We start from the raw sequence: 16,479 nt of genomic DNA, 5'->3' as shown, positions 1-16,479 counted from the left end.
CAAGGAGCAGTCCGGTGATTCGCGGTTCAGTGGTGAGAGGCTATCCGGCTGCTGGGGTGCTTGGCACGGGCAGTTCGACCACAAACCAGGCTGGGGTGCGAAGAAAGAAAGGTAAACTGGTTGTGCCAAAAAGTCAGGGGAAGAAGCCTCTCCAGCCGGGAGATCTTCTCTGTCGTCGGGAAGTGGTGAGTCGGTTCCGCAGGGCTCCACCGGTGGTGTCGTCGTGGTAGGTCGGCTCAGCTTCTCCCTCGTCGGATTCTCAGGTCCTGTGGCGACTTCTGAAGTTCCAGTCCCCAAAGCCCTGCTTTTATGCAGCACACCCCCATTCACTCAGCCTAGCTGTCAATCAAACATGCTAAGTGATGAGCCGGCCGGCTCACCACTTGGGCCAATCACACAAGAGTGCGACTTGAGTTACCAAGGTAACTCAGTCCAGGGTGCCTAAACCCCCTCCCACACCCCCTATGGTACCCAGACAGAGTGGCACCACTGTTGGAGGCTTCTGTGGAGAAGCCCGCCAAAAAGTGGAACAAAGGGCTCGACTTGGGTTGGAGTCACAGAAGAGAACACAAACGCCATTTTGAAATCGAGTCTTGGCAAAAAATACCAACCGGAGAATTAATATTAATTAAATAAACCGGCGGTATGTTCAAGGCTAAGAGAATTAAATAATTAAAGTTGGTAGCCTCGAACAATGGGAAAATCCCATAGGAAAATATTTGCGGTCGAATATAAAAAGTAGTTTCCACTGCCACCAGCCAAAACTCGATCAGGGGGGACGGAGACGTGCCCCCTCGACTAACAGACCCCAGGGCAATCGAATTGCCCCGACCAGTATGTCCACAATATGATGGTTTGTACTGGTTTCTGTTAATAATTTGGGACTAGTAAAGCCAATGGTGACTTTACATGCACTGGGAGACAGTAGTCAGTCTCAGGGTATGGAGTCTATGGTGGGGTGTCACTATGACACCCCTGTGTTACTGCACGGAGGGTGCTGTGTAACACACATAGTAAAAACACATGAGACCCTATGGAGTAAAGGACCCCATAGCCCATAAAACACATAAGCAGTCAAAGGAACACCATAAATCATGTCCAAGAGTGGGAGAAAGAGAGTCTCATTCTTGGCAGGAGGAAAAAACAAACTCCAGAAATCCAGCAAAGTTGCTGGGGGACTCACTAGGTTAGGAAATTCAGCTTAAAGAGAGAATTCTCCATAACAAGAATGATCGACCTTCAAACGGCCAAAGCATGTTGCGTTACATACTGTTCAGTCCAATTCAAACACAAGCTGCGAAGGCTAGTTGAGCCTAAAACAATTCTAGTGCACATGCCCATTGAATAGGTTTGCCCTCCCTCTGAAACACTTCTAAAACATCAGTAGAACCTAGCTGGAGGAGACTAAATGCCAGACTAGCATAAGACTCTCAGCAAAACCAATTACCTTTGACCCACCATTTACCTTCTTTTAATGGGCGAGACATAAGCCTCATTCAGACCCTGCCAGTCTGGAAACAAGGGTGCCCATAAGCTTACTGGCTCAATTGTTTCCATACCGGCATATTACAGGTCTGCCTGCCAGAGCCGCCGTGCCAGACAGGTCTGACCCTGACGGACACAGCGGCCCAGGTAGGCAGACCATTCACGGAAGCACCGGCACCGTTAACAACCGTGCCGGTGCTTCCGTGTCACCATTCCCAGAGTCCATGGGAATGGGCAACAACATGACCGGCACCTGACTTTCCAGGCTGCCGTGTTGTAATGCCCCAGTGGCCGCGGGAAGTCAGATGCCAGTAAATATTTATGGGTCAGCGGCAACCGGCACAGTTACCGCCGGACCCGCAATGAGCCCCATTGCATAGCACAATATTTTTTGGATGTTAGTTGGAGCTTGGCTGTCAGTAGCAGTCACCATAAAAACAGTTAAAATCAACCTAGAAGTTATAAGTCATCTAAGGGGACTATGTTGCACAATATAATACAGTAGCTCAGGAGTATTAGGCCCAAGATCATATGCAGAATCAGACACGTTAGCCGCAAACACAGCAAGCTCCATTACAAACGCAACCGCCACAAGGGCAACCAGAGCAAGTGCCTATGCACACATAACAGATATAAACTCAGGAAGCGCAGACACAACAGGCCATTGTACCTGCCTGTGAGCAGTTCCACAACCCATCCGAGGAGCAGGAGCTCCACCAAGTAGGTCCCGACCCTGCAGGAGCAGTGGGCCTATAGAGAAAAGCATCCCTGAACAGCTGATACATTCCGGTAAGCGCTGCCACCCTCGCGCTTTTTTCTGCAAACCGCCATCTAAACTCATGCATAATTGCACACGGGTGCTCGTAGAAGCCATACAAAGAAAACCCGTGTCATCTGTATTATTGTACCTGAAAGAGTACGCTTCGTGCATTTTGTCACCATCAAGGTACACAAGGTGCCAATCCCCTTCCAAGATGGCCGACCGATTCTTGCCTACAACCCTCTTTGTCCAACCAGGCTCCCAGCAGTAGACACTGCCTTCTGCCGATTGGCTACCGAGCCTACTACCACTTCCATTGGACGCCGGCAGGCGAAGCCGGCCCACTCCCTCCAAGGCCCAAGGGAAACAAGGCCATCGCCTGTTTGCTGCCGGGACTGCCGTCTGCCAGACCCCCTGGCCCTTATACCTTGGCTCCTCCTAAAGGTAATATCTCCTTCCCACGTCAGCCGCTGCACTAGGTGACTAATTACTTTCACGCGTTATTAAGATTACTGAACTCGTATGCTTAAACTATTGAACTGGTTATATACTGGCGACTGATTACCACCTGAAATTGTATTCTCTGTTGCTTTGATTGCTTTTACTTTGCTTCCAGTCGCCAGTCATGCGCTCCACTTCCCTTACTACGGCCACACAATACGCCCCTACTCATTGTCCTATGCGCACGCACAGCCCCTTCTCCCATCACTTCTAGCGTTCACTATACGCCTGAGTGTACCCTGCAACTGGCTGATATTGTTACAAGCCTTATCACCATCCTGCCACTACCTAGAAAGGAAGATTAATCTTCCTGCCTCCCGCGTAATATCTACTAGCCAAATCCCTAGCAATTGCTTTTAAGCTGTTAGCCACTAAATTGCCTTATCCACTGTATTGTTGCTCCCACCACCCGCCAATGCGATGTTGAGCTAACTATAATAACAAACTAGATACTAATGCGCAAAACTGATCGCATGTACTCACTTGCATTGCCCAGTGCCCACTGTAGCAAAGCTGCATTTAGACTATGCGAGCAATTCTTGCTGTAACATACGGCATATGCCATTGCCAATCTACTCCTGCTTACAGCAGTAAAGCTGCATTCAGACTGTGAGAGAAACTGCCTTTTGTAACCCTTGTGACTGCCTAATAGTTTGCCCTCGCAATTCTTATCTGTCCATAGCAGCAAAGTCGCACTTAGATTGTCTGAGAATTTGTTCTTACAACTAGCCACTGCCAATCATTTATGCCTAAAGCATCAAAGTCGCATTTAGATTGAGAATTTATTTTAGCATCTAGCCACTGCCTAGCCTTTTATGCCTGCAGCATCAAAAGTCGCATTTAGATTGTTTGAGAATTTGTTTTAGCATCTAGCCACTGCCTAGCCATTTATGCCTACAGCAGCAAAGTTGCATTTAGATTGTTTGAGAACTTGCCTCAGCAGCTAGCCACTGTTAATTTACATCTGCACATGGCAGCAAAGCTATTGAAAATTGTTAAGGCTCATGCACTTGGTACCCATTGTCAAAGCCTGTTCTGACTGTCATGCTTAGTCTTGCCCAGCCTTCCTTCTTAACACTCAAGTCACTCATCTGAACACACTATGCATCTGCCACTACTATACACTGTTCTACTCAGAACTATCCTCTACTCGATCACCCTACTAGACCCTAACATGTCCCAGTCCTAGAACCAACTGCCACATGTTCGTGCACCTCCCAAGCATGACGGCATGACCACCAAACTCTGCAACTTCCAACAGAGAAACTACAAACTTCGCGCCAGACTCCCAAGAATTTATGATCCCCAAACCAAGGCTCAACCTTCCATTAATCGCCCTAGAGACGCTCTGACTAATTCCAATAACTCGCTATACAAAGTTACCAATAACCAGCACCCACTCCAGCTTAACTGTCGACTCTTCAGAGATCCTACCTCCCTCCCAAACTGCCAACACAGAGCTCACCCGCCATCTATCCAACCCACCCAAATTGGCATAAAAGGTGACTTAATAAATGCCCGCTCCATGGTAGCCCATGCCACAGACATAGCAGACTTAATCCACAATGAACACATTAACCTCCTTGCCATCACCGAATCCTGGCTCCACGCAGCAGCAGGCCCCGCAATCATGCTAGCCACCCCAGACAACCATACCCTTATAAGATCAGATCACATCACCTCCAAAGGTGGAGGTCTTGCTATAATTGTTAAGAACATCATAACACTAAGACTTACCATTTCCCAGATTACTAACTCCTGTGAATCTCTCACTGCCAAACTCACCATTTCCAACAACCAAACTATCACCATCCACCTGATATACCGACCACCAGGCCCTTTAGGCTCCTTCAAGGAAGGCCTCATGAATTTACTATCTGACAACTTAAAAAAATGGCGACCTATGTCCAGCCCAAATCATAAAAGACGCTGCCCGTGAACTCTCCCCATTTATCACTAAACTTAAACGCCTCATTCACATCAGGTACTATACCTAGTAACCTCAAACATTCCAGGGTCCTCCCCCTCCTTAAAAAACAATCCCTCAACCCCTCGATCCCCACTAACTACCGCCCCATAACTACAGTGCCATTCTTACTGAAAATCCTGGATAAAGTAGCATATCTACAAATCCAGCACCATCTAGAACAAAATCACCTCCTAGGAGTGTGCCAGTCTGGTGCCAGACCTCAGCATGGCACGGACACCGCACTCACAGACCTTAAAGCACAAATAGACACACTGAGAGACAAAGTCAAGACGGCACTCCTGTTACTCCTCGACCTCTCAGCCGCGTTTGATTTGGTAGATCACTCTATACTCTGCAATCACCTGGTCTCCGCGGCCCGCTTCTCTCAGGAGGCAGTCGCCTGGATTCAGTCTTTCCTTGATAAGAGGACAATGCAAGTCTTCTCTCCTCTAGCAGCTACTGACCCTGTGTCCATATCCTGTGGTGTACCTCAAGGCTCTTGCGTATCTCCTACCCTGTACAACGTCTTCACAAAGCCCCTTTTCAATGATCTAGATGGTCTAGGTATCACCTACACAAACTATGCCAATGATACACAGATCCTCATCCCGTTGACGGGAGATTATGACAAGGATTTGGCCTTTGTGAACAGAGTTTACCTCATCATCCAGGCATGGATGGCCTCTCACAGCCTATGCCTGAATGATGACAAAACAGAACTCATCCTAGGTACCCCATCTAACATAAAAAAAACTAGGCCCCAATTACGCATCCTTCATAATTGACAACATTACTGTGACTAAGGTAGTTAAAACCTGTGGCTTCTACGCTTACCTTTGGTAAACAAGTAAACGCTATGGCTTCAGCTACATCCTATACCTGTAAGCTGATCAGGGCAGCTAAGTCCTTCCTCTCACCTAATAACTGCATTACTCTAGAAAGAGCCCTAATCCTATCCAAGCTGGATTACTGTAATGCCCTATCTATAAGCAGCAACAAATACATCACGTCCAAAATTCAGACCCTCCAAAACAACGCCTTAAGAGCTGCCCTAAGTTTCCCCAAAAATGCCCATATTTCAAACCTCAGGAGATCCGTTAACTGGCTCTCCATGAAAGATAAAATCCTCCTCAAAACTGCATCCTTGACTCACAAATGCCTTAACCAAGCAGCCCCACAATACATTATAGCCAGATTTACCAGATAAACAGCCTCCCTTCCCCTAAGAATAGTTAACTCCAACCTACTATTAGTACTCAGACTTAAGATTATCAAATGCGGAGGGAGTAGATTCCCTGTCAAAGCAGCACAATACTGGAATTCCCTCCCCCCTGCTTTAAGGGAAGATTCACCCTACCCACATTACAGATCTAGCCTCATTCACTGACTAAAGGAACACGACGGCTGACCATACCTTACCGGCAACCCTCTTAGTACTCCCTGTATACATATGACTTCACTGTTTTTTTCCTCATATGTATATGCCACATACTTATTCTTGACTCTTACCGTATAAATTTGCCTGTTTAGGTCTATGATTATCTTTGTGCACACAGCACTATAACCATAGCTGTACTTTCTCCTGTGCTATATGTAACCCAAGCTTAACAACCCTCTTTTTGCCTTCGCACCCATATACCTCTGGGTCAGGTGCACAATATAAATTAACAAACACAATGGAATACATATACAGGAGTCCCGCAAGCACCCACACCTAGAATAGGGAGTATGACCGTGGTAGGCGGAAATCCTTTCACGGGTACAGGGAAGAATTTATATCCACAATAGGAAGCCCACAGAGCGACCTGATGTGTCCAGTACTATCAGTGCCACCAGACGCCCCAAGAGGAACTTAGGGTTTCGTTTCTTGTAGACATTGGAACGACTTGCTTCTGTGTTCGTGAGGGAAAATAGCCAAAGTCAGGCAATGCCATGAAGGTGCAGGGATTCTCTGGGGCGATGAGCTTAGTAACTTTTACAAATTACCAATCGAGAATACGAGTTGTATATGCCATTATTATATTCTCGGCAGACACATATTAGGGCGTGACTTGATGACAAAACTAAACATGACAATATCTTTTAACGACAAAGGAATAGTGTGTTCCACTCCAGGGATACATTGCATGAATTTTAAAGAGTTTATATTAACCTTCACAGGTAAGGAAGGATTTCAAGGAGTCCCTTTAGATCCAGAAGTATTTTTGTATGGAGTGACTGTTTTATTAACATGGTCACTCAGGTTGGTAGGTAAAATATTGGTAATACCTGAAGAATTTTTGTTTAGACCAGAAATGCCCATGGATGATGGAGGACAGGTTATCCCCTTTGAGTTAGAAGCAGCAGTGGGAAGAGAAGAAAGGTTGGTTGTCCATGAGAATGAAGAGGGAAGAGGATGGAGAGCAGTGATAGCCCACAGTGAAGACTATAGGACGACAGACTTAACAGACAAAGATCTTTACAGGGATGATTATTCAGATGATGAATTAGTGTTCTTTCTAAGTCTCCCTTATTGGATTTAAGTGGGGAATAGAGAAACACTGCAGAGAATGGCAATGGTAAAAGATAAACTGTCATTTTTCCAAGAAGATTTAAAGAAAGTGCTAAATATTTTATGGACCAACATATGACATGGATCTACTGAAAGAAGCAGGAGCAGTTAAAATCAAGCTTAAACTAGGAGCAATCTGGTCACAAGCAAAGCAATATCCCATGTCCAGAGAAGTGGAGGAAGGTGTATTTGAGACTATTTCTGCTTTAATGAAGCAGTGAATATTGGTGCCATCTGAGTACTTATGTAACACAGCTGTGTACACAGTGAAGAAATCAACTGTGAGGTTGTGGAGATTTATTCAGGATCTCACTCCCCAAACAATATTGTTAATGCAGTTTCCTTTAGTTCCAAATCCTGCTACAATATTATATAACATCCCATCAAAGGCAAAATATTTTACAGTAATAGATTTAATAAACTCGTATGACTGCATTATGCCTTATGACTTGTTTATATTTTCTTATGCTTTCTACATATTGTGAAATATTGTTTTGTAATTAAGGTGAAATACTGGAGAATGAGACATCCCTTTCTATCCCGAACAAAAGGCACAAGCTATATTTTTTTATTTCTGAACAAATATTTCGAGCTAAAAGATGTTGGGGAAGATGATGAAAATAAAAAATACATATCTTGATAATTCGGCCCATTTAAAGAATCACATGTGGTATCAGCCCATGAAGGAGGTGGGAGTGAGAGTGTCAGATGAAAGTTGATACGCATGCTCTCTCCCCTGTGCCATGAAAGCACTAATTGCAAAAGAAATACCTGCACACAATGCAAAGTGCCTCGGCGATCTAGCAGCATGAAAAACCATAGGACAATTTGAAGGAAGATGGGCAACCATACGATGGCGAAAATTTCCATATGAAGATGCTCTTGTGAAAACACAGATGGAAAAAGCGATAGGATGGACGAGCCAGATGCTTATATATTCATCTCTGACTACAGAACAAGTAAAGGTGTTTGAAATGAAGCAGCCTGGGATGTTCAGACATACAGGAAAAACCAGTAGTACCAGGATGCTGGGAGAGACCTCAGCTATTGATATATGGACGCGTGGCCACCAGTACAGGATCGGAAGAAGGATTGTTATCTTGGACCGCACACTTATTGAAGAAGGAATCAGTAAGCATAGTGCAAATAGTAAATGGCATATGCCTAAAGTCATGGGCCAAGTATTCAAAGCTACTAACATGATTTGATTCGACAGCTTGTAACGCGCATGCCTGTATGCGGACCAAGCAAAAATGCATTTATGCGTAGAGATAGTCTTACACAATGTATCAGTGTCGCAGAGGCTCGGGTGATGACAAAAGGACCTGATCTATGCAAACAGATGGGTTTTTAGTCGTTTCCTGATAATTAACAAGGAATCAAGACAAAGGTTCAGAGGAAGAGCATTCCAAGCTCGGGGGCCAAAAGCAGAAAACAGTCTCTCTTCCCAAGTGGTCGTTCTGACCATTGGGACCTGCAAAAGGTGGGTTGACATGGGTTGACAATGAAGCAGGACCGGTGTCCATAATACCTTCACAGAATCTGACAGTATGTTTCAGTAATAAAGGCCTGCTCTTAGTTGGAGAGAATAAAGGATGCAAAGCAGGTGCTCGAAGTACCAGGAATGAAAGGTGTAAACTGCTGTGTTAATGGATCGCTATTGGGCCTGTGGATTCAGAGCTTATATGCAGCTGCCTAAGAATTGGGGAGGAATATGTTCTATTGTGATCATACATGTTCCTGCATTAGTGATTCCCCAAAGTGACCTCCACATTGAGTTTCTAAAGATGGATTCACACCAGAGGGGAGAAAAAAAAAAGTCGCTCAACCTCTGTTGGCTGAAGAGAGAGAACTATTTCTCAGCAAAATCAACAGTAGCCTATGACGTTATTCCAGCAGAGCAGAAGTTGTTCAGCAAGTTGGCAGTGATATTTACATCTATATTCATGCCAGGAATACAAAATGCAGTAAACGGCAAGTGGCTGCAAATTACTAGATGGGAGCTGCTACAAACGATCAGAACAACAATAAGGATTTAATGCAATCAAGGAAGAACTGAGGGCCATCAGGCTTTTGACCATCCAGAACAGGTATGTCCTGGACCCAATTACAGCAATGGAAGGAGGCGTGTGCGCCAAGATCAGGTCTTCTCACCCATTCATACCTGCCCATGACAGAGAAAATTGAACCCTGACACAGGTAATAATTATGCGGACAACCCTGCACATGAAGATGGAGGAAGAAGTTGATGAGACAGAAGAGGATGACTGGTTCTCGTCTCTGTTTTCATGGATTCCAACTTGACTGGCTAATGCCTTTGAGCAAGAAAACACAGTGGTGCCATAATTATTTAGAAGGGGTGTCGTCCATGCGACATTTCAAAAACACAAAAAGGTTGGATATCTACCCCACCAATGATTGTTCATAGGCAGCAAATTTCACGTAAAACACGTCAGATTGTTCACAAAAACAATTAATTTGATCACATAAGGTGAGACCCAAGGTGTTTTTGGATTGCATACAAAGGAAGATAGTAGGATAGATCTGAAGACTAAACTATCATTACCTGTATTCCCAAACTGACTAGCAAGCGCTGATGTGCCACTTATCTAGAGACAGTAAACGTAAAGGAAAAATTATCACTTCTAGTATGCACCCATACAGAACTCAAAAATGGGTCTTGCAACATGTGGGACATACGTAGAAGCAAACAAGTGTACCCCAAATCAAAACAGCAAAAGTTGGGCTATGAACTAAAACCCAATCACATCCCTTATGCCAGTCTACGTATAGTAACAATGTATCTTTATTTGCCTGTAGAGGTTGACTAGGGTGCGTAGATGTTTATAAAAAATGACCATAGTCATTGATTTTACCAAAATAAAAAATATATAAAAAATATTATTCAATCCTTATATATCAAAAGCCTAAGAATGAATCTTCATTCTAGGAACGGCTCGAGAGTGAGCTGAAGACAAAAAACTTCCCTTCCTCAGTCAGGTAGGATGCCGAGAGGGGCACCCACCATAGTGTGGGAGGGAGAACCAATGGTGGTTGTAGGTTCTGCGTCGACCGGTTTCAGTGGTTTTTTACAAACGTTTACCCACTTTCTTCAGGGCAGTCTTCTTGGAAGGGTGTCAGTACAACTTGATACCAACAGCAGAAAAAGACAACAAGGACAGATAATAGGTTGTTCAAATCCTCCTTTAGGGTACTGTTCTGTGGTTCGTGGCGTAAAAGCAGTGGCCCTGCTAGCCGTACTCCAGACGTACAAATGCTTGTATGGTGTTGAACTCGCGAAGAGAAGGACAAGAATCCCTTTGTTGCGTTGTGTTGGGGGCGGGACGTAGTATTCCTTGCAGCGTATGCAGTCCTCACAGGGTTTTAAATGGAGGAAGTCTCTGTTATGCAGAATATGGAACAGGGCGCACGTTCAAGTGTGATCGAGTGTATTGCTCCTTTTCTAGCTACTTGGAGCAATACTAGTGTTGGTATTGCTGGGATTCTGTCTCATAAGGATCATTATAGGACAATGCAAGAAGACTGCTAAGAAAGCTATTGGGATGAAGATAATGATCGATGTGAATGGGGACCATACACCATAGACTGAAGACACTACCCATGAGATCATAAAGAAGAGTTCAATGGCACACCCAGGGATGGAATTGTATTACCCAAAGATCATAAGAACTATATTGGAGGTTGGGTATTCTGTCAACCGACTGAAGAATGCCGTCATATGACCTGGAGAGTGGATAAGCATATAAAGAATGCAGGTGACCTGGGTGGTTGGGCGGGTGACAAAATTATGGATTCCGAAGAAACCAAGGTATGAAGAGAAGATCAAGAAGCTTTAAGAAGAGGAGGAGGTGGTCAAGTACTCGACCAGAGGGGGGAATGTAGAGGAGAAGGTGGACATGGCATCCCTAGTCCCGCCCCCTCACCTCCGTCATATTGGAACAGCAGGAGAAGAGCCCTATATGGGACATCAGGTATTGTCGCAATACTGCATTGCGTGTATAAGAGACGATATGCACTTAGACAAACGTATCGCATGTGCCCTCGCACTGAAAGGGTGGAAGGATGTCTGCACACATCATTGGACATCGAAGAGCAATAAGTGAAAGCGGATGAGGGCAGTGACGTCATCAAGGAAAGACACAGACGCACTGAAACGATATGAAAAAGTGCTTAAAGAATGAAGATGTAACTGAAGTAACAAGAGAAACATGCAATCTAATATGAAGAAATCATGTGCACCAAATAAATAAGTGAGAAGAGATGAAGTGAACCTACATATGCAGAAACGCAAGGTAGCTGAGACATACAGAAGCTTGATGCAGAGGAAAACATAACTTGACTAAAGCGGCCATGAGAAAAAGATGGACACCAGACTTGTGTAGAAACCAATCAAGCTATCTCAGGGACAGACCAGAGCTGCAGAGTCAGGAGACGCTGGAAAACCAGCTTCGAGAGAGGGATTATTGCAAGGTGCAATGGGAGTCAAGAGGATAAGTCATGTAAGCAAGACACATTTCTCTTAGATTAAGCAAAGAAGAAAACGTTTGTAAGTGCCAAGTACTGGACAGCCAAGGATGCAAAAAGCTTCTGGGAGGTAGAGCAACCAAGTCTCCAGAGGCCAAGAGGAGTTATGACACCAGGCTTAATAGAATTAAATAGCATTACATAAAAAGGGTGAAGTGGACAAATCATGGTCCCCTCACACGTTACTCTGAAGTTGAAACCAAGGGCTTTCATTAAGCTCTAAATGAAGATAATGATCTGCCTACAATCCCTTGAAAGTTTCAGAATAGAGAACAGGCGGCAAGGTCAACTACAAATGAAGCAGTCTTAGCTTGGGGCCTGACCGATGAGATGGACTAATTGGGCAAGTGGGTAGTAGTCTGACGTTGCTCTCTGCACCAGAGTTTCGTTTAGCTTACGTGCTGCTAAGGTTGGAAGAGAATGCCAACCAATCATGGGGTCTACGTAGCAACATGCTATACAATGTTGCACAGGGTAACCAGTTGCTGTCATTTTGCTACAATCTGTATTATACGTATTTAGCGGTGGTTCAAGGTGTGCCTACGAGATATGGGGAATCTAGTAATATTACTAATACTTATATGATATGTAGTACATTTGTTCCCTTAACCAATCCCTCCCTTCAATAGGTTTTAAGTTTGCAACATAGGATGACGTCATAGCTGACATACATTGCGGTGTAAAGTCTTTGTATAATCAAAGTTGAAGTGTGTGTGCGTGGATTACATTTTGTTGTTCGCCAGATTGCCCTACTTTATTTGAGTTGATAATAAATTAGTACTTTGACATATTCTTTGAGTCTGTCCGGCTATTGGGGTCTGAGATCATTATTGGTAATTCCATAGAGTACATGAGATGCTTCAAGGTGCTAGTGCACACCGCTGTTTTAGCAGTGGGATGACTTCATGCAACATTGTCATCCTAAACTTTTGATGCTTGACATACATATTTGCAGGGTGTAGGTCCAACACTGGGCGCATTGTTAGATCTTTCTTTGGAACAAGGGAGTACATTGAATAAATATCTTAATTTTCCTCCAGAAATGGCACCAGTTCTATAGCTCCTTTTTGAAGCAGTATTTCAATTTCTTTTTATAGTACATAAAAGGTTGCTGAGGACATCTTCCTCATACGAGGTGGATGTTGGCGCAGTGTTTCCAAGAACTCTATTCAGTATCCTTTGGCCATAGTGCCGAGCACCCAGCGGTCTAAAGTTATTTGCTCCCATTAGTGGGAAAAGTCTTATGCAACCACTGACTGGGGATGCATGAGAGGGTATGAGAGCCGGCCGGTCATTAGCAGCAGGGGTTGTTGAACCTCTAGAGGCTGCAACTCTGTCTCGCCCTTTTCCACGGCAAAACCCCCTCTGTTGGTATTGGTAGGAGGTACACTGACCCTGGGGACTGTAGGAGGAGGTACCAGATGTTCCTGAACCAGATTGGTTTGATCTGTTGAAACCTTGTGCACGAAAGGTTCAGCGATTATGAAATACTCCTCTTTGTACAAAAGGCATGTTTGAAATTTGACCCAGGGTTTTGATGGTTTCATTTTCCTTTTGAGTAGTTTCTAGCTGTTTTTCCACAGCCTTACCAAAAGACTGCCTCTTCAAAAACATTGATGAGGGCAGCCTGTGTATCTGGCTTGAAGCCCGAGTCTCTGAGCCACAGTTGTCTTTTGAGGAGTGTTTCTTCTGCGATGAGTCCAGGAAATTCTTGAGAATATTTTGAGACACTTTCTTACCCTCTGTGGTGACCTTAAGCAAAAGTGACCATGAAGGTTCCGGCACAGAGTCTAGATTTTTGATGACCTCGTCCCACTAGGTGCTGTTGTAGCTGGCGAGCAACGTAGTGCTGTTTGCTATTCTGGCCATAAATGTGTCAGAATTAGCGATACGCTTGCCCAATGTGTAAAGCTGTTTACATTCTGTATTAGGGGGCGCCTCTGAGGCGGAGAGTGGAACACCAGCTCTCTCCCTGGTGGTAGTGATTACCAGTGAATCTGGCTTCACATGTCCACTGATATAGAGAGGATCGGATGGCGATGGTTTAAATATCTTTTCTACCCTTGGGTTCACTGCCCTAGCGAGTGAGGGAGTCGACAGATGGAGGGTCCTTTCTTGATGGATTGAAGGGAATAGCCTGGATAATTGTTTTCTTCTCATTGAGAAGGTCTTCTACAAAACCAGTTCGCTCAGGGGTTGTTTCTTCTGTTTGTATGCCGAAATGGTGAGCGGCTTTCTTCAGCAAGTCATTATATAGTAGTTGGTCAGCTATGGGTGAGATGAACAAGTTACTTCTTACCTTGTAACGTTCTTTCGACGGGATGTTCCTCCGACGTATTCCTTATCTTAGATATCTCCTTCCAGCTCTGCTGGCCTCGGAGAATTTTTCTCTAGAGGGCGCTGCGCGTCGACGTCCTCCGAGTCGATGTCCCTCGACAGCCGCCGTATCGACGTCGACGTCACCCTGCCTATAAAGGCCGCGCGCAGCGTCCGTTGCTCAGTTCCGTTTTGTAGCCCACAGTATTTCTGTCTGGACTAGACTAATCACCCTGAAGGAGCGTAAGATGCAACAACAAGGGAAGTAGAACTTCGGGGATGGATGGGAGGGTCGATAAGGAATACGTCAGGGGAACATCCCGTCGAAATAACGTTACAAGGTAAGAAGTAACTTGTTCTTCGAAGGGATTGTGTCCTCCGACGTATTCCTTATCTTAGATAGGCTGCCATAGCAGTATTCTATTATTGGAGGAGGGAGTACTGACTCCCTCTTCTATTGATGAATAGAGTGCAGTACAGCCCTTCCAAACCTATTCTCTTGACTGAAGGCGGAATCCAAGTTGTAAAATCGTGTAAAGGTATGGACAGACGACCATGTAGCGGCCGCACAGATGTCTTTAACCGGCACACCTCTTTTGAAGGCCGATGAAGCTGCAATACCTCTGGTCGAATGAGCCCTAAGGTTTTGAGGGGGCTCTTTCCCTGCCAGTTTATAACATTCCAAAATGGCTAGAATGATCCATCTGGAAATGGTCTGCTTAGTTATTGGTAACCCCAGCTTGTGACCTGTGTAACCTACAAACAGCTGGTCTGCCTGTCTTATCCTGGCTAGTCTACGGATGTAAAAACTTAAAGCCCTCCTAGGGTCTAGCCTGTGTAACCTCTCTTCCTCTTTCCCCGGATGAGGAGGAGAATAGAAAGATGGTAGGGTAATCTTCTGAGTGATATGGAATTCAGAAACCACCTTTGGGAGGAAATTAGGTTTCACTTGCAGGACAACTGTGTCTTTGTGAAAGATTGTATGAGGGGGTTTACAAGAAAGAGCTTGTAATTCGCTCACCCTTCTAGCAGATGTAAGTGCTATTAATAAAACAGTTCTAAGGGTAAGGAATCTTAACAAACAAGAATGGAGTGGTTCGAAAGGTGTGCCCATCAGGAAAGTTAGGACTAAGTTTAAATCCCATAGGGGAACGTGGAATGGTCTTGGGGGATAAACATTGGTTAACCCCTTTAGAAACTGTATTACCAAGGGTAACTTGAAATAGGGTGGTTCTTCCGCAGTGCGCTTAAAGATGGATAGCGCTGCGAGATAGCCCTTAAGGGTGCAACTTGAAGGCCTGAATTCGCCAAATAGAGTAGGAAGGACAAAACCATTGGTGTACCACATGAAAAGGGGTCGATATTCTGTTCTCTACACCAGCTGCAAAATCTGTTCCAACGGCAGCGGTATAAAGACTTTGTTGCTGGCCTCCTTGCCGAAAGCAACACCTCCATAACATCATCAGGGAGGTCCCAATCCTTGTACCTCAGCCTTTCAGAAGCCAAGCGTGAAGGTTGAGGGTTTTGATGTCTGGATGGAGAACCTGACCTCCCTTCTGCGAGAGTAGGTTCTCTCTGAGTGGAAGTCGAATTGGAGGGCAGATGGACAAGTCTAGAAGGTCCGGGTACCACGTTCGCCTGGCCCAATCCGGGGCAATTAGGATCATGGTTCTCCGGAATCTTCTCAACCTCCTGATCATTTGAGGAATGACAGGGACCGGTGGGAATGCGTACAGAAGCGGAAACTCCCAGTCCACTATGAACGCGTCTCCCAGAGCTCCTCTCGGGGGAAATTCCCTTGAGCAGAACAGATCGCATTTCCTGTTGACGCTGGTGGCGAACAGATCCACCTGAGGGGTTCCCCAAAGGGCGAAGATCTCTTGAAGGACTTTCTGAGCTAGTTCCCACTCGTGGGAGACTGTACTCTGCCTGCTCAGAGCGTCCGCTGTCAAGTTTCTCTCCGGCTAGGTGAACTGCCGATAGACAGATTCCTTCTTGGATTGCCCAAAACCAGAACTGCATCGCCTCTCTGCACAGGGGTAGTGATCCTACGCCTCCTCTTTTGTTGAGGTAATCCATGGCCACCGTGTTGTCCGTCATTACCAGGACATTTTTCCCTTGTACAGCTGGCAGGAACGCCTTCAGCGCAAGTCTGATGGCTCTCCGCTCTAACAGGTTGATATGTAGTCTGGACTCTGATGGAGACCAACGACCGCTGATGGTCAAGTCGTTGGCGTGGGCTCCCCACCCCATGAGTGAGGCATCCGTCACTACTGTTATCTCCGGCCAGGGTTGCCAAAACTGCTCTCCTTTCAGAATGTTCTCCTGACAGGCCCACCACTGAAGGTCTCA

At 45.3% G+C, this 16,479-nt stretch overlaps 1 protein-coding gene across 4 annotated transcripts in view; it reads right to left on the bottom strand.

Moving 5' to 3' along the window:
- MIA3 (MIA SH3 domain ER export factor 3) overlaps positions 1 to 16,479 on the bottom strand; it is a 1,311,327-nt gene that overhangs the window by 891,414 nt on the left and 403,434 nt on the right. The window lies entirely within an intron of this gene.

Source organism: Ambystoma mexicanum, chromosome 4q, assembly GCF_040938575.1.
Source record: "Ambystoma mexicanum isolate Mex_15411 chromosome 4q, UKY_AmexF1_1, whole genome shotgun sequence".
Classification (NCBI taxonomy): domain Eukaryota; kingdom Metazoa; phylum Chordata; class Amphibia; order Caudata; family Ambystomatidae; genus Ambystoma; species Ambystoma mexicanum.
Note: the sequence above shows the minus strand (reverse complement) of the source record. Positions and strands in the feature narration are given on the sequence as shown.